Source organism: Canis lupus, chromosome 7 (genome assembly GCF_003254725.2).
Source record: "Canis lupus dingo isolate Sandy chromosome 7, ASM325472v2, whole genome shotgun sequence".
Classification (NCBI taxonomy): domain Eukaryota; kingdom Metazoa; phylum Chordata; class Mammalia; order Carnivora; family Canidae; genus Canis; species Canis lupus.
The window spans coordinates 67,325,427-67,346,920 of NC_064249.1; the positions used below are offsets into that span (position 1 = coordinate 67,325,427).

The 21,494-nt window shown below is 37.9% G+C and overlaps 1 protein-coding gene and 1 non-coding gene across 3 annotated transcripts in view; one reads left to right on the forward strand and one right to left on the reverse strand.

Annotated features, from left to right (window-relative positions):
- Window positions 1–21,494, reverse strand: part of YES1 (YES proto-oncogene 1, Src family tyrosine kinase) — a 65,563-nt gene that overhangs the window by 38,053 nt on the left and 6,016 nt on the right. The window lies entirely within an intron of this gene.
- Window positions 15,728–15,831, forward strand: LOC112648970 (U6 spliceosomal RNA). Its single transcript, XR_003129405.1, has one exon. It is a non-coding gene; the product is annotated as a U6 spliceosomal RNA (small nuclear RNA).

Below are 21,494 nucleotides of genomic sequence, written 5' to 3' on the forward strand. Positions count from 1 at the left end.
AAAGTAGAAGGGCAAAGGCAAGCAATGACTTTCTAGCAATTTGTTGCAAGAGAACATGGTTTTACTTTTTTAAATTAACAGAAGTAGTTTCAGATCTTCTAAAATATCAAAACTTATTATATATATACCTACAGGCATTCTCTCCCAGAAACATAGTGAAGATGAAAAATTAGTTCTAGTTTTGCCGAAATACCCACTCACTATGAGTATCTTTTAACTGGCTTTTAGCTGGGCAGCCACTGTTAACACCTTCCAAGAATCTCAAATTTACTGTCTCCAAAATGGGATCTGTCATCTTTCCCATCAACACCCACTCTTCTTTCTCTATTACCCATGTTTCAATGAATGGTAAGTAGACACTACCTTAGACTCCTGAGAGTCATTCTTAACTCATACTCCATATATCTAATCAGTCACCAGGAGCTGACCACACTACCCTGTAATCTCCAAAATTCTTCTACTTCTCCAATTAAATTACTACTTCACTTCGCTACTAATCATTTGTATTAATGCAAAAGCTTCCTTAACTGACCTCCATACCTCTTGTGTTACAGTCTTTCCATCTTTATTTTATTTTATTTTATTTTTTTATTTATCCATGAGAGACAAGACAGATGCAAAGAGAGAGGCAGAGACACAGGCAGAGGGAGAAGCAGGCTTTATGCAGGGAGCCCGAAGTGGGACTCGATCCAGGGTCTCCAGGATCACACCCTGGGCTGAAGGCAATGCTAAACTGCTGAGCCACCCAGGATGCCCTCTTTCCGTCTTTTCTGGTTGTAGTGTGAAGATGTGTCTTCTATAAAGAAAATCTGATTAGGAATGTGAAAATGAATAAAGGAAACCTCATTTCAAATGGAGTTGGGAGGCCAGAAGGGGGAGTTCTCATGCCCTACAGCTTTTCCCCCATTGTGGGCCCCAATAGGAAAAGACATACCTCTCACTTCCAACAGGAAGCCTACTTCTCCAACAGGAGGAAAGAAGAATTTCTCCTTGGCCAGCAACAAGCTCAGCCAATAAGAAAATACCACAACTCAGCCAATGAGAAATCTCACCATTCTGAAGTCTCAATTTTCCCTAAAGGACTTTTGTTCAACTTCCAACTTTCTCCTTTTCTCTACAAAGTAATACTCTTCTCTTTTGATCTCGACTTGCCCATGGTGTCTCAAATTGCAATGCTCTGCTATACCCGAATAAATCCATTTTCCTGGTCAAAATAACTGACAGTTATAAAGGTTAACAGGAGCCTTCAATGGCCCTAATTCCCTCTTGCTCCTAAAACACCTTAACATGAAATAGAAGGCTCTGCATGATTTTTTTTTAACCTCTTCTAATATCTCTTTCCATTCATCTCCTGCATTCTATGTTTCTCATTAAACACACCATGTTCTTTTCATACATACTTGGCAAAACCTACTTTTTCAAAAAAAAAAACAAAAAACAAAAAACAAAAACAAAAAACCTACCTTTTCTTATGCTTGACTTAAGACTACCCAACCTTCAGGTGTTAGCTTAAAGATTCAAGGAATCTTTCCTGAATTCTCAAGTACTCTTACAGCATATTTTATTCCCTCCCCCAACCATTTACTACCCTGAATTGTCATTGCTTGTTTGTCTCTATCTTCCTCTGAACTGTAAACTCTGGGACAGCAAATTTTTGGTCTCTATTGTAGCTTGGCCTACTATCTACCCCACAGCTAACATCCAGTATTTTTAGAGTGAATGAGTTAAGAACTAGCTTTGGAGTAAGACCTAAATTTCAATCCTGGTTCTGTCATTTATTAGCTACTGTGCTCCTTTATCAAATTACTTAAATTGCTCTGAAACCCAAAGCTCCTTTTTTTTTTCAGGATTAATAATATGTATCTTGCAAGGTTGTGACAATTAACTGACATTATATGGAGAGTAGCTAACACATACTCGAACAAAGCCACGTATCTGCATTGGTTAAGACTCTTCTAGCTACAAGGACAGAATTTTTTTTTTTTTTTTAGGATTTTATTTATTCATGAGAGACACACAAAGAGGCAGAGACATAGGCAGAGGGAGAAGCCAGCTCCCTGCAGGGAGCCTGATGTGGGACTCAATTCCAGGACTCCAGGATCACAACCTGAGCCAAAGGCAGCCCTCAACCGCTGAGCCACCCAGGTGCCCCACAAGGACAGAATTTGACTAATGGTAGCTGCAGCAAAAAGGAAAATTTTTACAAAGCATACAGGAATTTCTCACTGAATTCAGTCATAGGGAAAGACTAGAACCAAGAACTTAAATAACAGAAAGCATATTTATTTGTATTTCCTGGTCCTTCTGTCTGTCCCACTTCCAGACCTGTCTTCCCCATCTCCTCCTCCCCTTTCTACTTACTGATCTCTCTCCTCCTTCCCCTTTGTCTGTTTGTCTCAGTCTCTCTCCACCTTTCACCTCTGCTACCCTGTTCATCTGCGTCCTTTTTCTCTCCAATGGCAAAATGGCTTTTTCGACTCTTTACATGGCTGCCAATAGTTCCAGAGCTACAGATCTTCATTTTAGAGTGATTCTAAGTATGAACTCCATAAATTCCTACAGGACTTCTAGCCCGGACCCCTCCAGCCAGTGGCATCACCATCGAAACATGGCAGATGGGGAAGATCTTAGAAAATAAGGGAGTCTAGGCAATTAAAACACTAGGGTCTTACTACTTCACCCATTAAGTAAATGCTACTAATGTTTCACAAGAATTATTTTACTTAAGTGAATTAGCCATGGTAAGACTATATTAGTAATTCGTCAAGTTTTAAGTTAAACTTCTCTGATTTTTATATGAATGGAAAATGTGACATCAACACACATGTAAAAAGGATTATCCTCTTTAACTCCCTGAACTTGTGATCTGAACAGCTAATGATGCAAGACAGACTACAAATATATACTTTTTTATATACATGTATTAAAAAAAGACTTAAGGACATTCTAAGAAAGTTTCAAATTATACAGCACACCTTTAGCTAGAAACCCAAAGAGAGCTGGGAAAATATCTCAAAAACATCTTTTAAAATTTGAATTAGCACACTCTAAATGCCTTCCTCATATCTTGTTCCAAATTGAACAGAAAACTTTATATAAAGCAGAAAAACCAGGGCAGCCCTGGTGGCTCAGCAGTTTAGCACCGCCTTCAGCCCAGGGTTTGATCCTGGGGACTGGGGATCAAGTCCCACGTCAGGCTCCCTGCATGGAGCCTGCTTCTCCCTCTGCCTGTGTCTCTGCCTCTCTGCCTCTCTCTCTCTCTCTCTCTCTCTGTGTCTCATGAGTAAATAAATAAAATATTTTTAAAAAATAAAGTAGAAAAAACATCTGGGAAAAAATCATCATATAACCTTTTACAGATCTCTCTATATAATAAGTATAAATCCAATGTTATAATAAAACTAAATCTGAGAGCTCAACTTAGTTGAATTGGAAAAAACAGCATAAAACCGTAAGAAGTGAGTTAATTTATCTACTTCTCTGCCTCTATACAAATTTATCTAAGTTTCTACACATACCACTTACTGGTTAATTTTTCACCTGATATTAATATTTGTAATATACAATTAAAAAGTTTTTTAGTGGCATCCCTGGGAGGTTCAGCGGTTTAGCGCCTGCCTCCGGCCCGTGATCCTGCAGTCCCGGGGTCAAGTCCCACACTGGGCTCCCTACATGGAGTCTGCTTCTCCCTCTGCCTGTGTCTCTGCCTCTCTCTCTCTCTCTCTCTCTCTCGCTCTCTCTCACTTGCTCTCTGTGTCTGTCATGAACAAATAAAACCTTTAAAAAAAAAGTTTTTTAGCTGTTTCCTTTAATAATAAACAAATTTCATTAAAGAAAGCAGGGGATCCCTGGGTGGTGCAGCGGTTTGGCGCCTGCCTTTGGCCCAGGGCGCGATCCTGGAGACCTGGGATCGAGTCCCACATCGGGCTCCCGGTGCATGGAGCCTGCTTCTCCCTCTGCCTATGTCTCTGCCTCTGCCTCTCTCTCTCTCTATCATAAATAAATAAAATTTAAAAAAAATTTAAAAGGAAGAGACCTCAGTAGGATGGGGTAAATAAAATTTCTGCCTCCAAGTCTGTAAGCTTCTTATAAATAAATAAATAAATAAATAAATAAATAAATAAATAAATAAATAAATAAGACAAAATTTAGATAACAGATACAAAGTAAAAAGGTGTTGGATTGGGACGCCTGGGTGGCTCAGCAGTTGAGCGTCTGCCTTTGGCTCAGGACGTGATCCTGGAGTCCCGGATCAAGTCCCACATTGGGCTTCCTACATGGAGCCTGCTTCTCCCTCTATGTCTCTGTCTCTCACGAAAAAAAAAAGGTGTTGGATGTTGGATGCACTAATTCAGACAGCAACTACTGAACATACGTGCATTACTCCTGTTTTATAAATGAGGAAATTAAAACCTGAGATTAAGTAACTTGGTTCTATGTCACAAAGCTAGTAATAGAGACAGAGCCAGAGGTAGAATGAACTCAGATTTTGTCTGGTTTTTGTTTTTTTTTTTTTGGTCTGTTTTCTGCTTCAACTTCAGCCAAAACAAATTACCTATTTCTATTGCTACCATAACAAACTGTCACAAACTTGGTAGATTTAGGGATGCCTGGGTAGCTCAGTGGTTGTCTGCCTTGGGCTCAGGTCATAATCCCGGGGTCCTGGGTTCAAGTTCCACATCAGTCTCCCTGTAGAGAGCCTGCTTCTCCCTCTGCCTGTGTCTCTGCCTCTATTTCTCATGAATAAATAAAATCTTAAAAAAAAAAAAAAAGAAAAACACTTGGGGAGCCCGGGTGGCTCAGTGGTTTAGTGCCACCTTCAGCCCAGGGCATGATCTTGGAGACTTAGAATCGAGTCCTAGGTCGGGCTCCCTGCATGGAGCCTGCTTCTCCCTCTGCCTGTGATCTGCCTCTCTCTGTCTCTCTGTCTCTCTGTCTCTCATGAATAAATAAAATCTTAAAAAAAAAAAAAAAAAACCTTAGTAGATTTAAACAACACAAATTTATTATCTTACCATTCAGAAGCCTGAAGCCTGACCTTGGTATCACTAGGCTAAAATCAAGGTGTCAGCAGGGTGGCATTCTTTCCTAGAGAATCTGTAAGAATTAGTTTTCTTGCCTTTTCCAACTTCTGAGAGCTGCCTGCATTCCTTGGCTCATGGAATAGTCTTTTCATCTTCAAAGCCAGCAATGCTGCATGGCTAAGCTTCTGTCTGTTTCTTTGACTCTTCTGCTTTCCTCTTCCACTCTTAAAAACCCTTGTTACTAAACTGGACCCACCTAGATTATACAGGCTAATTCTCCGTACTTTAAAATCAGTTACTTAGCCACCTTAATTCCATCAGCAACTGTAATTTCCCTTAGCTATGTAACCTAATACATTCACAGGTCCTGTGAATTAGATGTGGATTTTTTTGGGAAGCCATAATTCTGCCTATCACAGTGCCTATATTTGTAATAAATAGGCGACCAAAATTATAATGATATGGTTTAGACAGTGAGCATGTTTTGGCTCAAAATGTATCATATGTTAGTTAATTAGGTACTAAGGAACATAATTTTTCTAAATTAGGAGAATGGTTTAATTTATTTAGCTCTCAAATTAAAACAAAGTGGTTGAGTCAACTGAATGAACTCACTCATCTAACTAGGTCTTAGAGGGAAATAAGCCAATAAGAGATACCATCTTCCTCTTCCCTTATCAAGCCTCTGAAGCACTAGCCTTGGGGGGGCAGAAAGAAAAGAGTAAAGCTGGCCTTGTTCTAAGTGTCTGGAAGGAGACAAAGCATTGTAAAAGGCCTGAATTCTGGTAATAGGTCTGTGGTTGGCATAAACCTGTTTGGAAGGCACTGGACCCAACTGTTCTTCAAACACACCCTAATGAGAATTTGACAGGAAACTGGTCTCAGGAGCAGTTACCAAAATTATCAGGGATTTAAAGATGGGAGACTTTGGGTGAGTACATGGGTGACTTCCTTCTTTGTTACACCACCAAACATGGAGGGATTTTCTTTTTTTCCTTCCCTGAAGAAAGGTGCTGAATTGCTACGAATACTTAATTTGAGTGAATAATTTGTGAGTTAGCCTACTCTATTAAGATTTATCAGTAAACCCCCAAATCAACGCTCATGTCGTTTTTTGTGGTCATTTGCACATATGCGCAGAGCTGTGAAAATTTAAGTTGACAGATCCACATGTCCCCAGCTCATGTCAAATGAGGCTCTCATACCATAAACAGGTGTCCTTTCAGCAGTCTATCTAGTGTCACTTTGTGTTTTATTGGTGATGTTACTGTTTAAAATGGCTCCCAGGTGTCAATTCCCAAGTGCTGTCTAGGGTACCGTAAACCAAGAAGGCTATGGTGTGCCTCACAGAAAATACATTATATAAGCTTCACTTGGACATCAGTTATAGTGCTGTGAGTTCAATATTAATGAATCAACAGTATACATTAAATATCACATATGGAACAGAAGCACAAATGGGACAAGATAAATTGATCAGTTGACAAAAATGTTGTAACCAGAGGCTCACTGGAACCTAACCTTGAAACTCCTCTACGAGCAAGGAGTCAGTATTCACTAATTCAGTGTTCACAGTGACTTTCTAAAACATAACTATTGCAAAAAATGACATGACTGTATATAAACACTTCAATAGGGAAGATTTCTAGGCGTCAAAAGTTGATGCTTTTCTAAAGTTGTGATACAGAGGCACCTGGGTAGCTCAGTGGTTGAGTATCTGCCTTTGGCTCAGGGCGTGATCCCAGGGTCTGGTCCCGCTTCTCCCTCTGCCTGTGTCTCTGCCTCTCTCTGTGTGTCTCTCATGAATAAATAAAATCTTTTTTTTTTTAAGTTTTTATTTATTTATTCATGAGACACACACATAGAGAGAGAGAGAGGCATAGACACAGGCAGAGGGAGAAGCAGGCTCCATGCAGGGATCCCAGGACTCCAGGATCACGCCCTGGGCTGAAGGCAGGTGCTAAACCACTGAGGCACCCAGGGATCCCAAATAAATAAAATCTTAAAAAAAAAAAAAAATAAAGTTGTGATATGTACAGTCAAATTTCCCTCTAAAAAAAATTTCACTCCAATAACAAATATTTAAAAGAAAAATCTAAGATGCTGTACTTTTAAAAGTATATCTTATTTGTTCTATTTTTAGTTTTTTAAAGATTTTATTTATTAGAGAGCGAGAGCACAGGCAAAGTGAGGGGCAGAGGGAGAAGCAGACTCCCCACTGAAAAGGAAGCCCATTGTGGGGTTTACCCAGGGTACCTATTCTATTGTTAAATTATATCTTTAAATGACTTGAAACCCCCAACAATATTCATACCACTTTTGCATTTTTAAGTGAATTAAAATTCATTCAAATGAATTGTTCTATTGCTTTGCCTCAAGTAGGAAAAGTACTGAATTTGCTAACCATGTATTTCATTACCAAATACTAAAATAAAAAGCAATGTGAGCAAATTGAGAACAAGTACGAGGGGATCCCTGGGTGGCGCAGCGGTTTGGCGCCTGCCTTTGGCCCAGGGCGCAATCCTGGAGACCTGGGATCGAGTCCCACATCGGGCTCCTGGTGCATGGAGCCTGCTTCTCCCTCTGCCTGTGTCTCTGCCTCTCTCTCTCTCTCTCTATCATAAATAAATAAAAATTAAAAAAAAAAGAACAAGTACGACATTCATATTTTATATGTATATTTAATAATGTACGTATTCACTACATTTCAAAGCGTTTTGATGAATAAACAGGTAAAGGACGGAAGTAAACAGAAGGTAGTATACCAAGTAGTCTAATTAAGCATGTAGGGTAGAATAAACTAATGAACTGACTTATAATCTAGTAAAAAAAAAAATATTTTTCTTAGATGACAATAGCTACAAAACAGATGACTTTTACTGAGCAATTTCTACGCTATAGCCACTGTACTTAATACTTAAAATGGCTTATCCCATTTAAGTCTCAAAATATCCTAAAAATAATTACTGTTACTCTTCATATTTACAGATGCAGAACCTGATACACGGAGTTACTTGTCCAAGGTCACATAGCAAATGAGGCAGAAAGACTCCAGAACTCCAGTAGTTTTTTACTAGTGTCAAAAAGAACACGTTAAAAGCTTCAAGTTGTACAAATGTGTCCCTACAATAATCTCAGGTACTTATTTAACAAACGGATTCCTGGCTCTCAGTCTTGGTTTACTGAATTTGAATTTCTAGAGGTAGAATATAGGAGTCTACATTTCAACAGACATCCCAGGTGATGAGTAGCAACAGTGAAATTTGAAAGCCACCACTTTTAAGTCTGTGACTGATCCCCTTAGTCCTATGCTAGACGCACATATATTCCTGTGCTAGAAGCACACCATAACCAAAAAGAATCTTGCCAAAAAAAAATAAAAAAAGAATCTTGCCTTTGCCATCTTCTTTGTGTCTTTGTTCATATTACTAGTTCCTCTGCAATGTACATTTTATTTATCCTTCAAAACATACTCAAATCCCACCTCTGCCATGCTTTCCCTGAATGTTTCTCTTTTCTTGAAATGCCATTGAACTTTAAGCCTCCAATACAAAATTCCTTACAGGTCTGTAGTAGCATATTTAGCTAATAAAAAGAGTAGAGTTTCTTTTTTATCTCCTAAAAAGTTCAATTAATTAACACGGTGCCTTGCCGGAAGCAGATGTAATTTTTTTCTTTTGAAGTTCGTTGAAATGAATTACAAATCTTTTCCTAATCAATGTTTACAACTTAACCCAAAAGATAAATATTAGCCAAAAGATTAATGTTTGAATCTGGCTCCTTTAACTGAAGGGAGTATAGATAAAAATACTGTACTTAGGATTTAAAAAATTAATTCAACCCACAGTAAATTAACATATCAGATTAATTTAATAATTACCTGCATCCCCTTTAAGCTCTAAGACTTGACAATGCTATGACTTCAAAAACTGCTCTAACCTCAAATGTCAGTATAAAATGGGTGACAAGAAAACAGCAGCTACATTAGAAAGGCAAAATGCACAGTGACCATTTCCAGATACCTCTGACATCATCTTATCAATTCAAGGTGGCAAAAGCAATTGATAATATTAGTTTTTGCACTGCTTATTACTTAGCAACAGCTATTATTTCCATGTAGAAATATTATAGATTAAAAAAAGAAATATTATAGATACTTGAATGAATTAAATTTTATGGGGAAAAAAATAATTTGATACATATCAAATTTTTAAATAATTGAGCTCCATGGACTGTATCTGTATCATAAAAACAAATATATCTGCTTGACATATGTTCTGAAGAACTTCATTCCATCTATAATTTGAATCTCCAAAGAATATGAAGTTGCCTACTTTTACTTTCTGAAGTAAAAAATTACTGTGGAAATAGTGTGAAGTAAAAAATTACTGTGGAAATTGTGTGAATGTTCTAGTCTGATAAAGCTGTTGCATTAAAAGATCAAGTTCTCAATTAAAGAAAACCTGATGTTTTCATTCCTTCTACCTTCATATTGTATGATAAGCCTTTTACCCTGAGCTAAGAATGATCACTTATTCTCAATTTTGAGTTCCTTAGCATAACTTTAAGAATTAAAGCCAAAATCTTGGTACAATATTTCTGAACTATTCCTTACCTCTGTACTATTGGATCCTGATAGCATTTTTTAAAGACATGTAAAACTATGTGAATATAAAACATTTTCTAAAGTCTTATTAAAAAAACATGTTTGGGACGCCTGGGTGGCTCAGCAGTTGAGCATCTGCCTTTGGCTCAGGTTGTGATCCCGGGGTCTGGGGATCCAGTCCTGCATCCGGCTCTCTGCAAAGTGCCTGCTTCTCCCTCTGTCTATGTCTGTGTCTCTGCCTCTCTCTTGTGTGTCTCTCATGAATAAACAAAATCTTAACAAAAATAAATAAAAATAAAAAATAAAACATGTTTGATTTTCAAAGTTTCTCAGAAGAGTGGAAGTTTCCAACTAAGAATTTTTTTTACTCTCCAATAACTACTTTATGCTATTACCAGAATCTTAACATATTAGCAGTATTTGCTTGCTCAGAGCAAGTATGTAAAAAAGTTTGCTTAACTTAATAATTATATCAACATTTGTCATATAATTATGGCCCACATTTTATAGTATTTCTGGTTTGGAGAATAGATACTTAAATCTATTTAAATCATCCATATATACATGAATACATTACTTCTGACTGGAACAATTTTTTGATGTTTTTATCATTTATTGCGTATTGACAACAGAATACATGCTATAAAACTTAAGGAAATGATAACACAAGAATGTTCTGTTTGGGGCACCTGACTAGTTCAGTTGATAGAGCATGCAATTCTTGGTCTTAGGGTCATGAGTTCCAGCTCCACATTAGGTGTAAACATTAAAAAAAAAAAAAGTCCCCAAGTTTTCCTAAATGAGTATAAAAGTTTTTTCATGATCCAACACTTGTGTCAAAGAAGAAACAGGGGATCCCTGGGTGGCGCAGCGGTTTGGCGCCTGCCTTTGGCCCAGGGCGTGATCCTGGAGACCCAGGATCGAATCCCACGTCGGGGTCCTGGTGCATGGAGCCTGCTTCTCCCTCTGCCTATGTCTCTGCCTCTCTCTCTCTCTATTATAAAAAAAGAAGAAGAAGAAGAAGAAGAAGAAGAAGAAACAGACTAAGTTATAAAATAAAAAGAATAACAACTTTCTACCTCATAAGTGAGCTGCAGTAAAGGCTATATTCAGAGCAAAATTCATAGCCTTACACATTTGCTACCAAAAAGGAATTAAAAAACAAAAGCCAGAAAAAAAAAACCCAAAAAGGAGTATTTGTAAATCATAATGAAATTTCCTGTTGTTTCTAATTCATTAACTTTTCTTTTTTCTGTTCTTTCACTATTATAATAAAAAATTCAAATACATATGGTTTACAAATAAAAATCAGTGAAATACATTGCTAGATTTAATCTTATCAAAAAACAAAACAAAAAACATAGTATTAGGTCTAAGAAGAGTGCTAAAGCCTTTGAGGATTTGAAGACTACAAAAGGGAACTTTGTATAACACCCTGCTAATAAAATTTTAACTAGATGAAAAGGATGACTATCTAGACATATAGAAATTAATAAAATTAGCTCAAAGACAGAGAACCTAAAGAAATCAACAAGTATGAAAATACTTCAAACCTTTTCCAAAAAACATTAAAACAGTATTTCATGGGTAAATTAAATTTTCTGACACATGAATAAATTAATCCTATGCTCTTTAATCTCTTCCAAAGCATTCAAGAAAAAGCTTCCGTATCTTTTTGCTGATAGCCAAATACTGATAGAGCCAAAAAATTGGGGGAACAAGGGCAAGATCTAGTGAAGAGGTTCTCAGTGAGGTAGATCTCTCTCTTCCTATGCTCAGGAATCCTTTCTTGCATAGCTAGCAAATATAAGTACTACTTAGTCACTAGCTAATTAGTCTTCCCGAGAAGTAACTGCACTGAAAATCCCTTGTATTCTATAACCACCAAGGACCAGCAGCAGCATTCTCTCCTCTCCCACCATATTTGATCACTGATGTTTTTGGTCAACAATGTTTTGTTTTTCAGATTTAGAGTCTAGGACAGCCCTGAAAATGCAGCGCAAATAATAAAATAATGTAGCTTTTCTACTCTCTCATCTTAAAACATATCTAACTGGTCCTTCAATTTTTCTAACCTTTTGATATAAAGGTTTAACCTAACAGATAAGTAGAGGCCATTTGTCTTTTAGTGAATGCAATTTTCTTGGTTGTAGTACTGTTTCAACAGATATTCTGGGTTATCAAAATACCTGCTTCCCAACCACTCATAACCCAGAAAAATAGGTGCCAGAAGAATGCTAGAGCCAAGGAGCTGACATAGAACTCCTAAAAACCCTTGGCATTTCCTAAGTGGTAAAAGGAACACCTTTTGATCCTCATAATAAGTCTCTTTCAACCACATCTGAGTTTATGTTAATATGGTGATTTCTGGAAAGCCCCTAAGGGTAGGGGGCTGGTCACCAGAGGACCAACCATGCATGATTAGGTGGTTAGGACTTTCAGCCCACCGTACACTCTCATTTCATGGAAGGGAAAAGAAGCTGGAGGTTAAGCTAATAACCAACAGTCAGTAATTTAACCAGCTATTTCTATGTAAAGAAGAGTCCATAAAAATCCTAACTGAAAGGGCTCAAAGACCTTCCAGGTTGGTGAACATGGGGAGGTGCTAGAAGGGTGGCTTTCCTGGAAATTCATGCCCTTTCCCACATGCTTTGCCTTATGCATCTCCTCCACCTGGTGGTTCCTGAGTTGTATTCTTTTGTAATAAACCATTAATCTCGTAAATCAACTGTTTTCCAGAGATCTGTTAGCCATTCTAGCAAATTATCAAACCTGAGGAGGGAGTTGCCGGAACTCCCAATTCATAACCTTGTTGGATAGAAGCTGTGGGCAATCTGAGAATCCATTATTTGCAACTGGCACTTGAGATTGAGGGTAAGGGAGCAGTCTTGAAAAACTGAGCTTTTAATCTGTGGGATCTAATGCTAACTCCAGGTAAATAGTGTCAGAATTGAACTAAAGAACACCCAGCTGGTGTTGGTTAAATTAGCTGGTATGGGAAAAAACCCATATGTCTGTTAACCAGAGTATTCTGTGGGTACTGTACAGGGGAAACAGAGTTCTCCTTCAGCTTGTTTTTTTTCCCCCTTTCACTACTATACTGGACAGTGCTCATAACCACTGTTGTATGCTTCTCTACTAAAAAAATATGTAGTTTATTCTCAGAATCTAAGAATAGGTTTTTTTTTTAAGATTTTATTTATTTATTCATGAGAGACACAGAGAGAGAGAGAGAGGCAGAGACACAGGCAGAGAGAGAAGCAGGCTCCACGCACAGAGCCTGAAGTGGGACTCGATCGTGGGACCCCAAGATCACGCCCTAGGCTGAAGGCAGGCACCAAACCACTGAGCCACCCAAGGATCCCCATAAGGACAGTTTTGTATTAGGATGTCTATTCATAATTCATAGTATTAAAAAATAAGAAAAGTTATCTATTTCAAAATAAATTAAAAAATTAAGTCAGTATCCACTCCTACTTAGTAAGATAAAACATAACATAACACTGAAATAGAAAAATCCTAGAATGGGTAGCTCAGTCAGTTAAGCATCTGCCTTCAGCTCGGGTCACGATCCCTGAAGCTCCTTGCTTCTGCCCCTCCCCCTGCTCCTTCTTTCTCTCTCTCTCTCTCTCTCTCTCTCTCTCTCTCTCTTCTCAATGAATAAATAAAATCTTTAAAATATATATATATAAGAATCCTTCTATTATATATCTAGAGCTAAAGCTCAAAAAACTCTGGCATCATGGCTTAATGGCAAACCCTAGAAACAGTCTTACTAAATTTATAATAATACTTTGACCTGTTCTGAAAGTACTAAACAATGCAATTAGATAACATACCAAATAAGATGGATATTAGAAATGAGTTGGGTCAGAATAATTATTTATGCATAATGATTATTTATATGGAAAAAAAACTAGAAAAATTAAATGAAGTACCATCAAAAACATATTTTTTTTTTTTAAGATTTTATTTGACAGAGAGAGCACAAGCAAGGGGAGTAGTAAGCAGAGAAAAGGGAGAAGCAGGCCCCTTGCAGGGCAGGGAGCCGGATGTGGAGCTTGATCCCAGGATCATGATCTAAGCCGAAGGCAGATGCTTAACCAACTAAGCTATCCAGGTGCCCCATAAACAAGAGATTTATATAAACCAATTACAAAATACTTACAGCAATTACAAAATTTCTATACAAAATTCTATATACAATTACAAAATATATATATATAAATAGCTTTTATATACTAAAAACAGCCAATTATAAAAATACACTTTAAAAACAAACCATTCAAAACCACAGATACCTGCTAAAAGGAATCAATGCTTCTTGAGTAAACAGTCAGAGCAAGGTAAGTACAAGATGAGCCTGAGACATCTCACACCAAAAAAATAAAGTAGTACTCAGAAAATGATGGGAATATATCAAAAGTACATGCAGCCATCTTGAAGATCTTGCTGACCAAAAACAATAAATTTGAGCATCAAAATGAATAAGCACAGGGGTGCCTGGGTGGCTCAGTTGGATAATCAACCTTAAGTTGGTTAAGGTTGATTTCGGCTTAGGTCATCATCTCGGGGTCCTGGGATTGAGTCCCATGGGCTCCCCCACTCAGTGGGGAGTCTGCTTCTCTCTCTCCCTCTGCCCCTCCCCTCTCTCACATGTGGTCTCTCTTTTTCAAATAAAATCTCTTTAAAAAAATGAATAAGGACAGGGACGCCTCGGTGGCTCAGTAGCTGAGCATCTGCAGGTGTGATCCCGAGGTCCGAGATCGAGTCCCACATCAGGCTCCCTGCCTGGAGCCTACTTCTCCCTCTGCCTGTATCTCTGCTTCTTTGTGTCCCTCATGAATAAGCTTAATCTTAAAAAAAAAAGTTTTGTTTTCTTTTTTAAGATTTTATTTATTTATTCATGAGGGACACAAAGAGAGAGAGAGAGGCAGAGACACTGGCAGAGGGAGAAGCAGGCTCCAGGCAGGAAGCCTGATGTGGGACTCGATCCTGGGACTTCAGAATCACACCCTGGGCCGAAGGTAGGCACTAAACTGCTGAGCCACCCAGGGATCCCCAAAACAAAACTATTTTTGGGAGAACACAATTCAACCTACAACTGTATATTGGATAATTATAAAATAGCTTTGTTAAAATCTCTAAATTTAATCATTGTATTGCAGTTAAGAAAACATCCCTGCATTTAGGAAATAAAGGCTAAAGGGTATTACTTAAGGGTAATAATAAAACGTGATATTCACAACTGTTTTTCAAGTGGAGGGGGTGGGAATGCCTAGCTTGTACAGGAGTAAATGTAACTTCTTGGGTGCCTGGGGTTGCTTAGTTAAGCTATGGACTCTTCACCTCAACTCTTTTTTTTTAAAGATTTCATTTATTTATTCATAGAGACACACGGGGGGGGGGGGGGGGGGGAGGGGGCAGGGAGGCGGAGACGCAGAGGGAGAAGCAGGCCCCATGCAGAGAGCCCAACGTGGGACTCGACCCGGGTCTCCAGGATCACACCCCAGGCTGCAGGTGGCACTAAACTACTGCGCCACGGGGGCTGCCCTTCACCTCAACTCTTGATCTCAGGCTTGTGAGTTCAAGCACCACATTGAACTCCATGCTGAATGAGGAGCTTACTTAAAAAAAAAAAAAAAAAGTAACTTCTCACAGCTTTATATCTTCATCTGTAAAAATACAGATATTAAGAACACTAACTCAGGGCACCTGGATGGCTCAGTCAGTATGCACCTGACTTGATTTTGACTCAGGTCGTGATCTCAGGATCCTGAGTTTGAGTCTCATGACTGGTTCCATACTCAGCAGGGAGTCTGCTCAAGATTTTCTCTCTCTGGGACGCCTGGATGGCTCAGCGGTTGAGCATCTGCCTTTGGCTCAGGGCCTGATCCCACAGTCCCAGGATGAAGTCCCACGTCGGGCTCCCTGCATGAAGCCTGCTTCTCCCTCTGCCTATGTCTCTGCCTGCCTCTCTCTCTGTCTCTCATGAATAGATAAAATCTTTAAAAAATTTTTTTCTCTCTCCCTCTGCACATGTGTGCATGCTCTCTTTCTCTCAAATAAATAAATGTCTCTAAAAAAAAGAAACTCAGTGCTCACTTTGGGAGCATATATACTAAAACTGGAAAGATGCAAAGAATAGCACAGCCTGTGGACAATGATGAAACACAAATTTGTGCAGGATTATGTATTTTTTAAAATCCTTTCATTAAATAAAATTACTAAATGTCAGAATACTTAAGTCAGATTTTCAAAAGAAAAATACTTAACTCAGAGTTTTGTCAGAAGTGAATTACTTAAAATATCCAGTATTTATCACTGTGACTGGCATGCAGGCAATACTCAATGAACATTAACTGCTCTTCTTGATGCTGTTTTCATGGTCCTCATCATTCATGTATGTGGTATTGGCACAAGAATAAACAATATTTGGGAAAGAATGAAAGCCCAGAAACAGACCTGAAAGTAAACAAACCTCATTTAAGGTATTGTTTAATGTGTTTTTTGTTTTTGTTTTTTTTTTTTTTTTTGAAACATCTACCTGTCTCCGTGATTTCTCTATTATGGAGGCCTCAGAATATCAGAAATGTCTTTCAGGACACTCACACAGAATTCTTCTGGACCTAGAAGCTAGATGCCCCTTAGCCATTATCTACTTTCTTATTCTCTTTTCTAATTTTTTTTAAAGATTTTATTTACTTATTCATGAGAGACACAGAGAGAGGGGCAGAAACACAGGCAGAGGCAGAAGTAGGCTTCATGCAGGAAGCTTGATGTGGGACTTGATCCTGAGACTCCAAGATCACGCCCTGAGCCAAAGGCAGATGCTCAACCACTGAGCTACCCAGGTGTTCCTAGCTTTTCTACTTTAAAGGGCATCCTCTTGTTACAGAAGTCAGGAGATAAAAAGAAGACATGCTAGGCATTTCCTGTTATCTATTATGTCACCTTCCCTAAGTTGTGCATCTGTGGCTTCCTTCTAGCTTTGAATTTATCTCTAAGAATCATCTACATTGTCATTTTTTTTCTTCTACGTATCAATCATTCTAAAAATCCTATTCATCTTCTGACAATATCCTAAGAGGTTCTTGACCTTCTTCTCTATTTGACCTTTATCATGAGTTCCTCCTTCTGACTTAAGTTCTGGTTATTTAAAAAAAAAAAAAAAAAAAAAAAATCCCAGCAGGAAAAAAAAAAAAAAAATCCCAGCAGGAGAAGCTAAGGGAGTGAGGAGTAATGAGGTGAGATGGGGGTAGGGCTTTAGCTCCATCATAACCTGCCACTATTCCTACCAAATTCTTCGATATTGCTAATTACTATCATTTCTCAATCACTAAAAGGACTGACTACATAAATGCAGATACAATCCACAATTCTTTTCTGACCCGCTCCCACATAGAGTGCTTCTCAAGCTCTTCATATAAAAAGTTTGGGGCATTTTTAGACTTTTCATCCTTTTAGGTGGTATACCGTGTGTCAGAATCTGAAATCACAGACTCTTACTGGTTTTCATACATTTCCTAAAGCCCAGGGCATACATCTTCTTGAAGTCCAGAACTACTTTTCCTGTTACTTTTAATATAAACCCAGGACAAAATGGTCTCTACTCCAAGAGTTCTTTCTATAATTTTCATATAACTTTTTTCTACTGGCCATAATTAAGTTCAAAACAGCAAATACTTTTATAGCTTCTTTTACCACCTAAAACATGAAATTTTATTTTTACATGATCTGCTTGCAAAAAAGCAAACTTCCAGAAGGTGCTGGGATATTTGACATTTTCCATCATAATTAGTTTGCTTCTGTACTAACATGTTAAATAAGAAGATACCATCTCAGGGGGCACCTAGCTGGCTGGCTCAGTCAGTAAATCATGCAACTCTTGATCTTGGAGTCATGAGGGTGTTCACCACAGCGCTTACTTTAAAAACAAAAAAAGGTATCATCTTCATCCACAACTTTCAAATATTCTACCCGTTTCTACAACCAAATAGCATATTTCCATATAGATGTCTAACTTTTTTAACTGATAGGTTACTTTCTCTCCCCTTCTGTGGCAAAAACAACTACTCTTCCACGGAGAATTCATTTTTCCCTTCGAAGGTTGTCACTGGAAGGTAGCCCTGCCAAAAGACTATTTTTCTTAGCTCTACCTGCAACCAGATATATGCATGTAACTCACTCACCTCAACATAATCCAAACATTGTCTCTTTGTTAATCTGGCCTGAACATCTTATTATTAAAAGATAAAGAATGCTTTGGAATTAGTATAACAATTTTTCATGACAAAGCCAAATCTACAAAAAGAAAGCATTTACTACAGTTTAGTGTAATAATACATCTTTTTCAGTTCATATAATATCTGACCTTGATGCCATTATGAAATATGTATCACAAAGCTACTTCAACTAAAAAGAAAACTGTAAGTGGTTGAAAATTCTCAGCCCCAACAAAAATGTACAGTTTAAGGAAGAAGGAAAAAGAAATCCTCCTTTCCATCATTCTCTTTATCCCTAAGGAAGTTGTCTTATAGGGAACAGGCTTATTGTCAGATAAATTCAGTTCCACTAGTCATCACTAGTCATGTGACCTTAGCAAACTACATATACTTTCTTTTTTTTTTTTTTAAGATTTTATTTATTTATTAGAGACACAGGGGGTGGGGGTGCAGAGATACAGGCAGGGGGAGAAGCAGGCTCCGTGTGGGGAGCCTGACATGGGATTCAATCCCGGGTCTCCAGGATCATGTCCTGGGCTGAAGGCGGCACTAAACCTCTAAGCCACCGGGGCTGCCCTACATATATTTTCTGATCCTTAGTTTCTTCACATGTAATAAATAACTATCTCATTCACAATTTTTTTTTTGAAAAGGTATTTCAAATACCTAACCGTGATAATACATATGAACTACAAGTGGAGCATACCATCTGCTATAAAACAGGTTTTCTTCCTTCTTAATGCCTATGACAAGTAAACGGGTGGGAAACAGAAAAAAGAAAAAGGGACAAACTTCCACATTAGATTCATTCCTCATTTTCCCAAGTCTTTTTCTACTTTCTTCATTTCTATTTCTCATTTCCAATCTTTTGAAGCTTTCCCATTTTTCACATGTCCTACAGGTATAGAGTAGGAGATAGGCTTAAAGTGCCTAGAGCAAGCAGGTGAGAGAACTAAGGCAGATCTCCCCCCCCCCCCCCCCCTTCTTAAATTCAGCTTAACAGCAAGGCCTCACTGGGAGGGTCCTGGCATCCTAATAAGAAACTCATAACAATGATTTTTAAATGGTGAAGAGCAGGGAAGGTGAGAAGGTAACTGGCAAGGCAATGGGATCACCTCCCGTTAATCAGAACATTTAGTAGACCAAACATTTCAGATGTTAAGAGCTCTGGTTTAAAAAAAAAAAACAAAAACCTGAAAATCAATCAGAACACATTTACCAATGAAACACTATTAAATGTCAAATTCTTATAAACTCGAATGGTCTGCCTGGAAATCTAACCAAAAAGGCTAACCTCCCCGAAAAGACCTTCTGGGAAAAGATTTTGATTTTCAAAGACCCAACTGACAAACTTTGAGAACACATCTACTTAGAATTTTAGTGGCTTTTTCCTTTTCCTTTTTTTAAAAATCTTTTTTGCAAACCTTAAAACAGCTAACCATTTTCTAATGTCTATGCTTATTTTGTTCTAACTAGTAACTAAATGTGTTAAAGAAAAAATTACAGAACAATTACTCTTTTTTATCAATTAAAAATTTTTAATATTTTAATGATAGTGGCTATTTTCCTGATATAATGCAGCAAAGCTATCATCCAAATAATAATTATTTGTTAACTGACATCGCATCTACCTCAATGAATATAAAGCCCTTATCTTTATAATTTTGCTGCAAAATAAATCTGAAATGTTTTTTAAAGGCCTTATTTTCCAATGCACCTTACAGTAAAACTTCTATATAAGAATTGTGAACCTGCATTTATGTCATACCTATCTGTAATGAAATGTCTAGAAAATTAAATCAAGTCTTCCTGTCTAGAGAATTGAGTCTGTTTACTTGAGGCTACACGTATCTAGTGCAAAAGGATTCATTAAAGTTTCAGAGGTATCACACACTAATACCATCAAAAACCAGAGAAGTGTTGTACTGGATTACCACACTAAAAAGATCTACCAATCTATGAAATTTATAACAGTTTCATAATCTCAGCCAGTCCCACCCAATGTAGTCATGCTGCAAACATTTTTGTAACATCAAAACTAGCACAGTATTTTTTACACCACTGGTTTAATAAATATCCACTTAGGGCAGCCTGGGTGGCTCAACGGTTTAAGCGCCCAGGGCGTGATCTTGGAGTCCCTGGATTGAGTCCCATGTCAGGGAGCCTGCTTCTCCCTCTGCCTGTGTTTCTGCCTCCCTCCCTCTCTCTCTCTATCATGAATAAATAAATAAAATCTTTAAAATAATAATAATAATAATAATAAATATCCACTTAATGAAATAACACTACCTTTGCTAGAGAAAAGTCCCCTGCCAAGTCTATGGATCAGTTCTTTTACGACAACCCTTATTTACCTATTATTTAATTTTATTCCAAATTCTAGATTCTGAAATGTTTCCTTAAAATGTTATCAATATAAAAACTTCAACTGTGGGGATCCCTGGGTGGCTCAGCAGTTTAGCACCTGCCTTTGGCCCAGGACACGATCCTGGATCCCGGGATCAAGTCCCACATCGGGCTCCCGGCATGGAGCCTGCTTCTCCCTCCTCCTGTGTCTCTGCCTCTCTCTCTCTCTATGTCTATCATAAATAAATAAATAAATAAATAAATAAATAAATAAATAAATAAATAAATAAATCTTAAAAAAAAAAGAATTTGCTTTAAAAAACTTAAACTGTAATAGAATCACACATTTATATTTATATAAGGCTGAAAGGATATTAAAAACCATCTGGCCCAACTACCTCCTGTTTCAAATGGTGAAACTGAGGTGCAGGGAATTTACTGAACTAACCAAGGCCACACAGCTTTTTATTGTTCCTAGTGGCATTAAAATCCAGATGGCCTTCTACCTTGTAGTCCTTTCCTTATATCCTGTTGCCTCCTCTGCTCCTTTCAAAAATGCCCTTATCTGTAAAATACTAATTGCATAAGAACAAATGTAAGAAATAAACTTGCCAAAGAACAATTATAAGTATTAAATTATGCAGCAAAAGCTACCAACTTTCTCCACTTCACTTCACTCCCATTTCTACTTAATGCTAACAAACTGCTACATTATAAAAAAAAATTAGGGGATCCCTGGGTGGCTCAGTGGTTTAGCGCCTGCCTTCAGCCCAGGGCGTGATCCTGGAGACCTGGGATCGGGTCCCACATCGGGCTTCCTGCCTGGAGCCTGCTTCTCCCTCTGCCTGTATCTCTGCCTTTCTCTCTCTCTCTGTGTCTCTCATGAATAAGTAAATAAACTCTTAAAAAATAAATAAATAAATAAATAAATAAATAAATAAATAAATAAATAAATAAAATTAGAGACATTACTAGCCTTCATAATTAGTTTAAGAAAATCTAGTTTATGGGCAACCCAGGAGGCTCAGCGGTTTAGTGCCACTTTCAGTCCAGGGCCTGATCCTGGAGACCTGGAATCGAGTCCACGTCGGGCTCCCTGCATGGAGCCTGCTTCTCCCTCTCCCTGTGTCTCTGCCTCTCTCTCTCTCTCTCTCATGAATGAATAAATAAAATCTTTAAAAAAAAAAAAGAAAAGAAAATCTAGAGTTTACACACTACTAAGAACATAAGCTGCAACCAGACAATCTTTAAGTTTCAGTGGTCAGTCCTTTCCTTCCAGTACTTCCTGATTTT